General features: G+C 35.6%; 1 protein-coding gene across 2 annotated transcripts in view; it reads left to right on the forward strand.

Moving 5' to 3' along the window:
* The window catches only part of Prkg1 (protein kinase cGMP-dependent 1), a 1,159,508-nt gene that overhangs the window by 148,191 nt on the left and 996,287 nt on the right, over positions 1-15,030 (forward strand). The window lies entirely within an intron of this gene.

Genomic DNA, 15,030 nt, shown 5'->3' on the forward strand with positions numbered 1-15,030 from the left:
TGTTTCAACTGAAGATAAGAGTAAGTTGAAAATTACTTTGGGACTTTCACTAAGCAATGAAACAATCTATTGGTGGTTTCCATAATACTAGAAACCAGATCAATATATGTATCAGGACAAGAAGAAAATTACACAACAAATTTAGTTTGGGTTAGCTGTTGGAGACCACTGTGAAGAGGCTCTGAGTAAGATGTACATTTTAATAATTGGCTTTCTATGTTTATCTGTGAGTCTGTCCTAGGCCTCAGCCCCCTGCCTGGCAATGAGAGCTGATTCATAAGTGAACCTCTATGAATCACTGGTCCTGGCTGAGGCCTATAGTGGCCTGTGAGGCCAGATACCTCAAAGGGCAAGATGAGGTCACAGCTGAGGACACCTTGGCTCCAACACTAATTAAGTAAATAGAGGCTGTAGCTGTAGGCATCTCACTCCTGCAGTCTCAGTCCTACCATAAATGTTATCTTGGAGATAAGATGGTTCTCCTAAATTGGCTTAACCTACTACTTGGGGAAGTCTTTGAAGTAACACCCTCCCCTCTTGCTCATTTCCTGTGCTTTCCTCAGTTTCCCCACCTTTTGTCTTAGTCCTGATAATAGTGGGCTAATCCAGAGAATGCTTTGTCATAGCTCTAGGAGTCTCAAGCTCAGCTAAAGGGTTTTGACCCTCCTGGAGCCCTAAAAATCATACAATTTGTCTCTTTATTTAACCTCCGTTATACACTCCTTTGGAAGATTGGGGATCTAGGTCAGGACCCGATAGTTAGCATTGGAGCATCTGGTTCTAGAATATTCAGGCAGAACTGCAGGTGGGCATGAACTATGAGTAAACAGGTAGCTAAGCAGTCATTTTTGTCCAACAAGTGAATGATTGATTAAAATTACTTTTGCATTTATATTTACTTCATTCCATATTTTCAAAAGAATTCGAAGCAGCTAAGCAGTTGATTTTTAGTGACTAAAATGAACCAAAAAGTGATAAATATGATGTTAACTTTGAGAGTCAAAAGTGAAATGAGGTATTCATTCTATTAACTATGCGCAAAAAGTTTGCCTTATTGACATTTAGAACTCCATAATACTGTGTTCAGCACAGAAATCTTAATGATCCTCATGGTGAAGTCATTTTTCTGAATGGTGTCATTTACAATAGAATTTTAAGCTTAGGAAATAAATGGAGGGGAGGGTAATGAGGCTTATATGATGTCGAATGAGTCAATGTATGATTAATACTGAGTCATTTTTGTGTTCTCTGTTGCCTGCCTTTCTATTTTTTTTTTTTTTTTGGCAGTATCTTAGTGTGAGAGTCAAATCTGTTAAACAGGTTTCTTGCAAAGATGATCCTGTCAGGTTGCTAATAAGTATGTTTCCTCAGTATTAAGGAATTCTGTTCATTACAAAGATGGCAGTCTAATTTTGATTTAGTTCAGGTTGATTGCCATTTTTCTCTGAACAATGTGAGCACTTTGAGTTTTTTGAACACCACAGTAAACTGGCAAGCTTTAGTGTGCAACTTTTTAGTGTGATATATGTGTGTCTGTGTGTAATTTTTAAAACATGGAAGATACGAGTCTTACTGGCTCTCTTTTCGTGTGATTCTGTTTCTAAGGAAGCTTCTGTTGCTGTGATACAATTGTGCTTAAAAGAATATGAGAATAACTCCATAGTAAAAGTATTTTAAGAAGTTAAAAAATTAATACAGGGGAAAGCCATGCTTCTGTGCTATGTTGAAATACAACATTCGTTTGTAATGAATGATGTCAGAGCTCTAAAAATTAGTAATTTAAAGATGTTTGTATTTTAAAAATATGATTCTGGTGGGAGTCAAAATGAAAGTTAGTCATTTCTTTTCCTTGCAAGATGCTTCTTTTGGGGCTGGGGATTTAGCTCTGCGGCATAAGCGCCTGCCTTGTAAGCAGGTGGTCGTGAGTTCGATCCCCAGTACCGATTAAAAAAAAAAAAAAAAGTAAAAAAAAGATGCTTCTTTCCCGCTAACTCCCTAACATACACTATCTGGGTACCTTCCTATTGTCTGGAATTTCTTGTTTCCTTTGTGGGATCCTCTCCCTTGACCTGCCTCTTTATTTACTTTGTCCTCATGAACCTGTCATTTCTCCAAGTCTAATCCCTCTCCGGAAACAGCATCACTGTTGGATCATTGCTCAGCCTGGAAACCTAGCTCTCTTTCCTTCTCTGTAACTCCATATTCATTCCACAGGTCTCATGGCTTTTACTTACAAAATGAACTTTCAAGTTGTTCACAGTTCTGTTCATTTTTACTGTTGCTGTCTTAATCTAAGCTACCATTACGTCTTGCTTGAAAATAGAGCAGGATCCTAACTTTGCTTTTCTTCCCTTTCCTTCTGCTTGCACTTGGCCCAGTTCATTCACTGAAATCCTGGAGACCTTTTAAAAACTTAAAACAGACCATCGCACTTACTAGCCTTGTCTTACACTTTTCACAGTTTCCCAATTCACTGAGTCCGATTCTTTTCCAGTGCCCGTGAGTCCCTTTCAGAACCAGACCAGCTTAGGTCTCCAAATGCATCTCTAGCTGTCTTGTCTCCTGATCACAATGCTCTGGCTTGAGGGCTTTTCTTCTCCAAATTTGAGCTTGGAAATATTTTATTCCTCTTCTCAGATCTCTTATGGGCTGGCTCATTGTATCCCTACACCATAGCCTGAATGTTTCATTTTCAGTTAGGTCTTTATTTCAGATTCAAAATGGATCTTTCTCTTTATTCTGCACCCAGCAGCCTCTGTCATCTTCCAAACACTTTTTATTTTTTTACTTTAATGATTTATTTACCATGTGCCTCTATGTTGTTTCTCCTCTACAACTAGCATTTTAGCTCCAAGGAAAACAGGGATCCTATTAGCGCTGTGCATCAAGTGCCTAGCACAGTGTTATATATTAGCCATGCAAGAAATTCTTGTTGAAGGAATGAAAAATGTAAGGGTCAGGGTGACCAAAGAACTGCATAAGGCTGACTGCTCCACCTGGAGCAGCACAGTCTTGGAAAAAGACTGAGGAATGGAAATTAAAAGTGGAAACCGCTTTTAGCTAGATTCGGTAAGCTTGTGTTGGAAGGATAAGGTGAGATTATGTTTGTATGAATGCAACTAAAAAAATACTCAAAAGCTTTTCTTCTGCACATTACTCCCTTTTGAATTTTGTCTCTATTCACAGGGGAAGTGACAATGTTTTCATAGGTCACTTCCCCCCTTCATGTCCCTTTATCCTTTCCTTCCTGTCCCTTTTCATTCCAGAAAGTAACAACAAAGCAGAAACAGTGGCAGGGCTAGAGGCAGTATGTTTATCTAGAAATCCTTGAACCTTTTCATTTTCTGATAATAATGGTGTATATATATATGGGGTGCTAAGTTATAGAACATGGATACATCGTAACAGAATACTTTCAGGTTCAGATTTAGAGAAGAAACACTAGTGAATGATCAAATCAGAGTAATTAACACATCTATCACTTCAAGTGTTTATCACTGCTTTGTGTTGAGAATATTTAAACTCTGCTCTTTTAGCTATTTTGAAATATATGTATATTATTTGTAACTATGATGCTATAGCTATGCAGCAGATCATCAGCTGCATGTTTAATAGCAAATACCTACCTATGAGTGGGTCACAACCCACTACGCTATAGAACTTCCCACTCCGCACACATGCAAGTCCTGGGAACCATTTTCCAAATAGTCTGAAAGTGTTGCCCTTAGAACCATTGGGTTCCTGTAGCTACCTGAATCATTTGGCTCACTGAATTGAAGAATCATTGTCTTGGATGTAGTTTTGATTTCTCTGCCTAAACTTTTGGATTAATTCTTCAAGCTCTTTATGTCTAGATCTCTAGATCTCATCTTTACTCATTTTCCCACAGCCTTGGAAGCCAGGCTTCTGTCCATGAGTTTTGGAACCTCAGTCTGGTAAAGATCTTCTGTTTGCCCTGTGACTTGATGGAGGCTAGTGATAGACCATGCACCTGTAAATACAATGTGTTATTTCCAATTCAGAATATATTATGAGCCTCATATCTCCTTCACTTATTATACTTACTATTTTGGCTTCATTGGCTTGCCTAAACTTCTAAGTCTTCTTCTGCTTCTGTTTTTTTTTTTTTGTCCTGTCAGTCTTGATTGTGACTTTATTTTCACAAAGGATTTACAGGTGTTGTCTCAGATTTTAGGTAAGGCTCACTTCATTGTACTTGTGTCAGTAGTTGTTTTAACTCATTTTGTGGATAATTATGATTGTGTATTAAACCTATCAATTACTATTACCTCTATTAACTTCAGTGGCTGATTTCATTCTTGGAAAAATAATAAATACTGTTGTGTTGGAAAAATAGTAAATACTAATTGACACTTGAAAGGGACAAACTTTTAGAGGACAGCATGATATGTAATATATAGACCACAGATTAAAATTATGAAATCACATTTATTTATTTTTGTTCTTCCACGCTCTTTTTCCCTGTTCTTTCTGTTTTATTCACTAAAAATGTACATATTGAATTCAGATTATGTTGTACACATTATTGCACTAAGATACTTTATTAAGATATTAAATTTTATGTACTACGTTAATACTGTAAAAGTACCTATGTGGAAAGTATTTAATGTTTAGTATTTTATAGTTAGATTTCTCTGATATGTAGATCATTGATTTTATTAACTATTCAGTGCTGATATTTTTCCTTTTTTTGAAATATGTTTATACTATAAACAAATTGGATTTTCCTCTTTATGTCAATTCAAGTACATATATTTATCCTACTTGATGGTAAAAGTTTTACACTATATTTTTCTTTTGTATTTATATATTAAGGACACGTGAGTTGTGAGGTGTAGAATCAGAAGGAAGGGAATGAGGAAGGAAGAATTTGTCTCAAGACAAAGAAGAGAGAAAATAGTGGACATATTGGAATCAAAACAAGTTGAATTCTATTGCTAATACAGAGCCATTTATGTATTAGACGTTGTTGCTGTGCAAAGGTCACAAAACTTGCACAAACTGTGTAAATGTGAAGGATAAATTAGAGTAACGGAAAAACTCTCAGAGAACCATCTCAGAATTTTTAAACATACAGTCATTGTCACATGGGCTCACTTCCCTGCTCCCGGTTGCATTTATTGAGTTTTTGTCCAAGTGATTTTGATTCTTTAAATGGCTGAAGTGAGAGAGAGAGTGACACAGAGTCAGAGAGAGAGAGAGATAGACAGACAGAAAGTATGAATGAATGAATATAAATGTGTGTGTAATAAACAGGTTTCGTTAAGTGTTTTATTTCAGACTGATAACCAGTGACCCGATTCTGCCCTAATTTCTAACAGGAACTCATGCTTCTTTGTGTCTTTGTTTTTTTACCTGTCAAATAGGGATAATAGTCACATCTGTTCTACCTCTTGCCCAGGCTTTTGGTATAATAGAATGAAATATTATATATGCAACTATTTTGAAAGCGCAAAATGGTCTTTGTAGATAAAAGGTTACATTATCCAAGCATAACATTCTTCCCTTTGTGGAATTAGAGATAAGTAAGCAGAGTATTTGCTTTTATATTTTACAACTGGAATAATTCATTCAAATTGTCAAATATAAATTATTACGATGGGCTTAAAATCATACAGTTTACTATAGTGTGGTCTTAGAAGTAAAAAAGATAGATATTTAAATCCTGACTCTATCTATCACTTATTAGTTGTGTAGAATTGGACAGTTTATACAACTTCCTGAATTTCATATGGAAAACCTGGTGAGTCACAGTGGGACTTAAATGAGGTAAACTGTTTGTATTTGCAGAATACAAAGTAACAAGTAAATAAAATATTAAGAGCCCTGCTACTACTGCAAGGATGATGACTAATATTGTTGTCAATTTTAGGTTTTTCCTTTTGATGAAAAACTCTGGAAACCACGGAATTTTTATAATTAAGAACACAATTGTTTTAAATTTTTATTTATTTAATAACTTTCTCAATATATAATATATTCTGTCTCCTTTCAAGAAGATTCAATATATCTAATATAGTAAAGCCTAGTTTATAATATTTGGAAATAAAACCGGACTGTGTGTATCATAGTAGGTACTATGATTCCTAAGGAACATTAGACAGTGTAACATCGCTAAATTTGTGTCTGATTTTCTAGAACTAGATGATTTGGGTGAATTATCCAAGAGAAAGTAAAGAAATGGTGGGTTTGGAGTAGAGAATTATGTTATTTTCCTTCCTTTGAGTTCAAATTAATTCAAAAGGAATGCTCTTTATCTCAGTGCTAAGTTTGAGAATCACCTGAGCAGTAGAATTACTCTAAAATGATTTATTTTGATGATTAGTTTTAAATTGTTTTAAATTAAGCCACTTCATACAACAAATTATTTTTTAATGGTGAGCTACCCTGCCACAAAGAAAGATAAAAGTGAATCATTTGTAGGGAAATGGATACATCTTGGGTCGATGACCTTAAGTGAAATAAATATGCAAGTTTAAAATGTCGCATGACTTCTCTTATGCGAGAAACTCCCAAAAAAAGCAAAATAAAAGAGATAATATGCAGTAGGGAGATAGATGTTTCTCAAAAAGGAAGGGGACCCAGAGAGGGAGGACGGGGAGCAGAAGAGGATGGATGAGGAATTAAGATGTGCTCTTACGGTACCGACTCCACACGAGGATTGTAAACATTAGGTACTGGAAGCAGGTACTAATAAAAAAGACGGACATTAGAGAAAAATTGAAATGTTAAGGCCCAGCACATGGTGACATTGTGAAATGTTGGGTGTTAGGGGACTAACAACATCATGGCATCTAGTCTATAGGACTGGACTGAACAAGATAGGGAGGAATGTTCAAAGTGTGATCATGCTGACCTTGTGGAAACCAGTGAATTCTAAGAGGTCTCAGTCATGTAGTGTTTGGTTTAAGAAAATTGCTTACAGTGTTGACTTGTAATGAGGGATACTAAAGTATATATGTTTTCTTATTGTTGTTTTCAGTTTGTGTATTTAGAGTTCTGAAAGAGTTGATTCTTAATCTTGCCATATAATTTTTACAGTCTGTAATCTGATGCACATAGTCTTATTTGTTCTAAGCAAAACACTTTGTAATACTTCTGTGAGATCCTATGGATCTACTTCTACCATATAAAAGAAGAAACTTAGAAAACAAGAGTTTGATCTGAGCTCTTTTGGAAACTGTCTTACTTTATGTTAGGCTCTCTAGGGTGAATTAACTGTAAAATATGGCCATCCTTGGAGAGCTGATTGACTTGAATGGTTGAATGGCAAACTTTTAATATAGGTTTTTTTGTAGGAACAGCAACAAAGAACAATTATCTTTTCCTTTAGTTAATACAAGCCTGTGCCTTGTTAATATCCAACCAGTGATGTCAGAAGTTACCAGGAATTGTTCTTAGTCAATGATAATAAAGGAAAATTACTAGTTGCAAAGAAGAATAATTAAAGTTACCATTTGAATTATATTTGATTAGATATTTTGTCTATTGTCCTCTTTCCTCAGTTATTTTTAGATATATTTTATTGTGATTTTATGATTTAAATTGATGAAACAAAATCATCCACTTTAAAATTATAATAAAAAGTTAGTAGACAATGTTAATTTGAGAAAAATTATATTGTACATGATAAAAGAAACAAATGGCATTGGTTACCTAAGAACTAGGTTGCTGTCATATATTGACAGTAATGTCCATGTTTTGTATTATATCCTAATGACAGGTGTGAGTACTGCAATTACTTTAGAATTTCTCATGACTATTCATGGCATTAAATTGAGATCAGTGTAGGAGAGTGGCTTGATGTGATATTCAGTTTGAAAGTCATTGAAAACAAATTTGAAGTTTTGAAGAAATAGCAAAATTGTCCAATAGTTTGAGAGATTACCTTTTATTTTTAAGAAATTTGGGCTGTGTGATACTTCTTAGTTCTTAGCTATCTTCGTCTCCTGCAGAGTGCATTCAGGAAAGCTGATAGACAAGCAGGAGGACTGAGGTTTGGGCAGAATCTTAACAGCTATGGCAGCATGAAATATTTATTTATGTATTTACTTATTGCTTATAGGTGATTAATCAGCTGCAATGACTCCTGGCATTCGAAAGTATAAGGAAGCCCCACAAACATTTTACATGAATGAAAGGCTGTGAGTTGTCAGTGGGGAAATACACTTCTGAGTTCACAATTACAGAGACTATTGTAGGCCCCAATAGCCTTCAAATTGTACTTTTTGTTTCATTTGCCATTTGCACCAAAAACTGACCATGGAAAACTAAAGAAATGGGATTTATTTTATTTAAAAAGTTGAATATGGAACTTTTATACTCCATTTTTAAATTGCCTTAGCTGTTTTCCATGCTTAACAGTAACTCAATCAATGTGTCTAATTTTTTAAAAGTGTCTGAGCATTCTTTCCAAGAAAAGAAAGCACATGGAATTCTCACATTTCCAGGAGAGGCTGCATTTGGCATGTTTCCCATTGTCTTGGATGTGATTGAAGAGATTGATTTAAAAAGTGTATAAGGGAATAGGGGGCAGACTTTGGGTTTTGGAGCTAATTCTTGAAATTGTTGAGATGTTTTTCTCTCACAAGATACAAGAGTTGCTTGAGAGTTGGTGATTTGAGGATCAAATAAATGTAATATTTATAAGATAAGAGTTTTAATTATAAGAATTCTTAATTAATGTGGTACTTAGTTTTGCTTTTAGTACATTTAAAATGGATTATTTTAATCAAAAGCTCTTCTAGGAAAATGTGCAAGTCTAGAAAATATAAAGAAAAGATATAATTCGGTCACTAAAACCAACCAAAATCAAAATTACATTTATTTTCTTTTGCTATTGCTTCATCTCATACTTGTATCCTGTCCCCACTCCCATTACTGCTGCTGCAGTGAATACTGCTGCCACCTTTATCACCATTATTTGCCAAAAGTAATGTTAAATTGTCAGAATTCACACATAAACCTGCTAGCTTGGTATTTTTTAAAATGACACTTTATGGATGATAGAATGGAAATTCAAAAAGTAAGGCAAATTTTATGATTAGCAAGGTTGATACCCAGATATATGTAACTTCAAAACTTAGTACTTTATAACATTTTATTACACAAATGCTTTCCCTAAAAATAATTCTTTGACCTGTTTTTACACATAAAAATCACAATTTTCCCATGCTACTAGTCCTCTTTATAACAGCATAATTTTTTTGCAAAGGATTTTATTTTAAAGAGACAAAAAAAGCAAGACAGAAAAAAGGGCATAAGTAATACAGAATTTCAAAAAAACAGATAGTAAGAAATCACTAGTTGATAGATTACATATTGGCATCTTAGAAGTTGCTGTTCAAAAATTAAAGCATAAAAAATGGACATTTAAACAGTGAGACTGCAAATAGTTCTGTTCAATGGTCCAACAAAAATTTAGTAATATGGTTATCTGTCTTACACCATGCGGTTATATCCTTTAGAGTACTTTCTTTTCCTCTCTTTTTTACAATACCATTTACACATTTTAGGTTTTATTATTCCTACAGTTCTTATTACTTTGTTTGAAGAGAAGAAAACAAAATGTGACAAAGCAAAATGGAGTCAGGTAAAACAAGAATAGACATAGTATATGATGTAAAAACAAAATACAAAGTGATCAACAATGGCTACTATAGTGCCTCTTGCTATATTCAAAAGAATTGCTCATATCTTTCTTTTCTTTTCTTTTTTTTAAACTTTTTATCAGTACCAGGGATCGAACTCACGACTGCCTGCTTACAAGGCAGGTACTTATGCCACTGAGCTAAATCCCCAGCCCCAAGAATTGCCCATATCTTAAAGAGGGTAAGATTAAACATACCAAAACAGAAGAAAACAGATCATAAGGAAACAATTTTAAGAAACACTGATTTCAAAGCAAGTCCACTGGAGATCTTCACTGTCTTATTGTTTCTAGTTTTCTTCAAATTGGTTGTCCCCATCTTCACACACAGTGAATACATACTGAAAATTATAGAACTAATCTGATCATAACAGAGTGATGAAGGCTTTTTAGGTCTCCAAGATCTGACATCGGGGAAGACAATAGTGACTGCCATAATGTCCCTCGTTCTCTTCATAGTGGCTGTCCTTATCTTTACGTATGCTGAAATTGAACATGAGACTAGACTAATATTACTCTGAACAGTGAATAATACTTTTGCTAGATTTTATATCATAATGTTACAGAATTAACACTGAGTTTCTTAGTGTCTCTTCTTCAAAATAATCTGTTCGTTATATCGTGCATTATATAATCTGTTCCTGTAAACTACTTAGAAATTCTCTCCATGTGTGAATCTCTCCATGAATATGTATTCTTTCTGTATTATAGAGAAAAACAAATCATAACAAGACAAAAGAAAACCAAATTCTTAGAAAAACATGAAAGGAAAAAGACATATAAAACCACATTATTTGGTGATCTACAGTAGTTATTATGCTTTCTCTTGTTATTTTCAATAGAGTTGTCCACATCATCAGAAATATAATAATTGAACATAGAATTACATAGCCATTTTAATAAAAACACTACTTTGGAGATATTGTAGGACTTCAAAAGCAGTTAATAATCAAATCGGAATGGGTATATTATTACATCTTGTCATCTTCAGAGTGGTTGCCTCTACTCTTAGACTCGATGTTATTAAGCATACCAAACTCAAATAAAATCAGTCAACGCGAAACGGCAGTTTAACAAACTAGCTTCAAATAAGATCAGTTATAATAAGACAATGTAAGTAATACAGGGTTCAGTTTAAGTTAATAGGAAATTAAGGATAGTTACCATATTAACTTGCTATTTTGGGGATAGCTATCTGTGCCCTCAAATCTAGTATGAGTAGACTGACCTCAAGAAAATAAAATCAAACTAAGCAGAATGATGAGATTACTGTGGCTTTTAAATCCTGATACACTATTAACAATGTCTTCTGCCTTCCTATTTTAGGCAGCTCCTCACCTTTCCCTTTCTCAGGATGCTTTGTATATTTGGGTCCTACTAACTCCTTTAGTTTTTAGATTAAGGGGCAACCCATTATCTATCTGAATGGTGTTGAACCTTTTTACCCCTGAGCTTGGTCTTGAGCTGTACTCTTTTACTTACTAAAGCCACAAGGTTTTCCTTTCTTCTGGCTTTGTAGTTCTACACTGCACAAAAGTGTTATAACTTTCCAACCTATCTGTGGCTGCTGGATGAGTCGTTCCTATTTCTCTCTGGTTCCCTGTCACTTAGAGCTTTGTTTTCTCATCTTTGACTTTCAGCTTATTAACCTTCTTTCAGGTTGAGTATATTTTCTATTCAGAGCATCTCAGTGGATCCTGCCTCCTACTCTGCCTGTGTTTCTTTTTGTTAGTGTATCTAGGCTATCTATGTTAAAAATTATAGCCCACCTTCTCTGCCTCAACTCTGTTTTATTTTTCTGCTATTATTTGTCCATTTTTCTCCTTCATTCCACTGTCCTCCTTGTTCATTGAGGCCTCTCTGCCACTGTTGCTGGAATCCTGGTATTTTTTTTCTCTCTCTCTCTAGAATATCCTTCAGTATTTTCTGTAGGGTGGTGGTTGGTGGCCATGAACTCCCACAGTTCCTCTTTGTCTTGGAAACATCTTGTTTCTTCATTAATTTTGAGAGAGGTTTTCAGGGTATATTAATCTTGGTTGGAGGTTATTTTCTTTCAGGGCTTGGACTATTTCCCCCCCCCCACCTCGAGCTCCTTTCGATTTAATAGTTTGTGTTGATAAGTCTGTTGTTATTCTGATGATTTGTCCTCTGCAGGTGATCTGCTTCTTTTCTCTGCCTGCGTTTAATATTCTGTTCTTGTGGTGGATTTCTGGAATCTTTATTATTATATGTCTGGGTATAGATCTGTTTTGTTTGTAGTTGGCTGAAGTTCTGTATGTCTCATTTATCTGGATATTATTTCTTTTTCCTATGCTTGGGAAGTTTTCCTTAATTACTTCTGTGAATAGTCTTTGTAATTCGTTTGTGGTTACTCCTGCTTCTTCACTTATGTTTTTATTCTTAAGTTATAGATCCTCGTGTCGTATTATAGCCTTTGAATTGTTATTTCTTGGTTCCTTGTTATTTTTAATAGGTCTTTTCTTTCACAGTCACACATTGTAAATCTCTCTTCAAGTTTCAAAAGGCTAATTTTTGTTTCTGTCAAGGCATTTTGGTTTCCTGGTAGTCTCTTTGGATCTGTTTCATGTAGTCTAGATTTTGTTTATATTCTTCACCAAAGTTTTCTCTTCTTTTTCTGGGTTCTTCCCTTCTTCCCTCTGTGTTTTCTTGAGAGGGGCTTAGCATTTCTTTAATTAACCTTTTTATTTCTTGTCTCTCTTGGGTTAGAATTTCAGTTTTAAGTTCATCTATAAAGTCATGAATGTATTTCCTTATGTCTGCTGATGTTGTGGCTAGCATTGCATGATTATTGGACTGGTTGTCTTCTGTATTTATCTCTCCTGGGCTTATTTTCCCAGGATCAGTGGCTGGAGGTTTTGTCTTATCTTTTGCTCTTGTTATGTTTCTGGTTTCTTTCAGACAGGTGTGTGGAGGAGGTCTCAGGCCGTCTCTGTATTATTTATAGTTTTTATAAAGTGTGCTGGCTAGGGGCTTGGTGCTTTCTCCAGTGTGCTGATATCTGAGGTGGTGCACAGGGACGCTGTGGGTTGGCCCCTCTCTTCTGAGGCAGTCAACCTGAAAGTGCCTTCAGTACTTTACACTGCTGTGGCGGACATCACAGGGTTGGAACAATTTCATCCCTGACTATTGGTTCCCGACCAGTAGAGTGGTTCAGCCCAAGCTGCTCCCACCACCCCTTTCTGGGCCAGGGGTGGTTGACTGATGCCACCACAGTGCCGGGCTCTGCCCTACTCCAGGATGTCTTCTACTCAACCTCCCATGCCGTGGGACCCAATTTCCAGCACTCACGGAGAGCCAATAAAGCTCTCTACCTTGGTTCCACTCCACACTGTGCCACATCCTCCCACCAAGGGCCTGGGACTCACCAACTCCCATTATCAGCAGCTGTGGCTTGGGTGCAACCTTGAATAATCCGACTCCTTGTGCCCAGCACAGCATGAAAGGGGTCTCAGTGAGCGTGTTGAGCTTCAGCCCTCCACTCATGCTTTTCCTTCCTCTTCCTAATTTTTTTTTCTTTTGGTTTCCTCCTGGGTTAATGAGAATCATTCTCCAATTGTCTGGCCCTCTCCATGTTGTCAGATTCTAGCGTCTGGGCTGTTTTCCCGGGAGAGGTTCTCTATCCAGCTTCCTAGCAGTCCACCATTTTTTGGGGGGGAAGGTTCATTTCTTACAGTTCTTGGGAGTTTCAGTCCTTATTTAGTTGGCTCCAAGGTAGCATGGCATTGCAGGGTAGCCATTCATGGCTGCTGCAAACAGCTAAAGCAAAAGCCAGAAGAGCAACAATATAATTTTAATTGAAGTGTATGATAGTCTATTTTAGCAAAATTATTTAGAGTAATAAGTTTTTTGGGATACCAGAATTCAAATTTAGGACCTCATGCTTGCCAGACAGGTGCTGTGTCACTGAGCTATATTTCCAGGCCCTAACACAGTAATACATTTTAAATTGTGATTTTTTATATGCATCATTTTCTTTTTTATATCCAAATTATTATATCATAATGCATAAAGATTAGGCCAGTTGGACTGAGCTTTCTGAGCTGGAAATGGGGAGAGAGGACAATGTTTAAGAGAATGGTCTCTGCTGTACATCATTTCCCTAAAGGCACTTGCTGAATTAATGTGGAGAAAGCATAACTTGTGTTCAATTTTTAAAATTAAGACTTTAATATACAATTCCAAACACATTGCTTCTTCTCTATGTTACTAAGGTTTTTGTTTTTATGGAATTCAGTTTCAGACTTCTCTAATGTGTTCTAATTTTGCTCCTCTTGAGTAAAATATTTCTTAATATCTCTTCTACTTTGATTTTTGTGAACTTGCAGAGTAATTTGAAATTTCTTATCCCAATAAATGAAATTATCATCATGTTTTAAATCCTGAAAAGTCTTCCTGTTATCCACTGGATTCCAATTACAGAATTTATACAAGTGTTTCCTACTGACTTCCTATATTTAATGTTGTTAGAGTTTCTGATGCAATAGAAAAGCAGAAGAAAGAAGAGAGTGAAAGTGGCCATTTATTTGAGGACTCAGAGAAGAGCCCACAACCCACAGGGGTTTGGCCAAACCCGGATACAGAGGGGCAGCAGGTTATTTGACCTCTGTAGCACATGGGGCAGGCATTGATGAAGTGTGAGGGATTGATTGCAATTGGCTTTGCAGGAAAACAGGAAAGTGACAATTTGGGACAAAGGGGAAGAAGGAGGGGGTGGCCCTCAGGGCAAGACTTCCTGCTTTGGCCTTCTGGCATGTTAGACCATCACCAAAAATGCATACAATATTTTACATTAGGACATAAGCCTTTCAAGTGTTATATCTAAATTATGTTGCATTTCAAACATCTTGCTCAGAGTTTTTTTTTTTTTTTTTTTTTTTTCCTGGCTAGTTGCTTCAAATTAAGATGCTTGAGGAAATATTCTCTAAAGAAGCATAAGATGTAGATAAAGAATTGTCACATTTATTTCAATCAACTAATTAGAAATCCAACTCTTAACTACTTTTATCTGTTTCTTGGGCACGCATCCTGTGAGGTTTATGATCGTGTAAACTGGGCATACAGTAGAGAACAACTTAAAAATGATCCTTGTCTGTGTGGAGCATAAAGCTTAGGGAAAGAGACATGCAAAAAAAGTTTCAAAATTCTGTTTTTACTATAATTGTGTATTGTAAAATACATGTCTGATTTTTCTAATACATAAAGTAGTGAAAATAGTTTTTCCTATAAATTTTGTGTATTTTGTTAGTACGCATTCTTAAACCAACTTATAAACTTTGGTTAAAAATGTTTGCCCGAACTATTTAGAAGAAAACAAAAGACATTGTGGTAGCCAATGTTGA

This window comes from Cavia porcellus, unplaced genomic scaffold (assembly GCF_034190915.1).
Source record: "Cavia porcellus strain 051 isolate PalLab524CR breed Dunkin Hartley unplaced genomic scaffold, mCavPor4.1 scaffold_28, whole genome shotgun sequence".
Classification (NCBI taxonomy): Eukaryota; Metazoa; Chordata; class Mammalia; order Rodentia; family Caviidae; genus Cavia; species Cavia porcellus.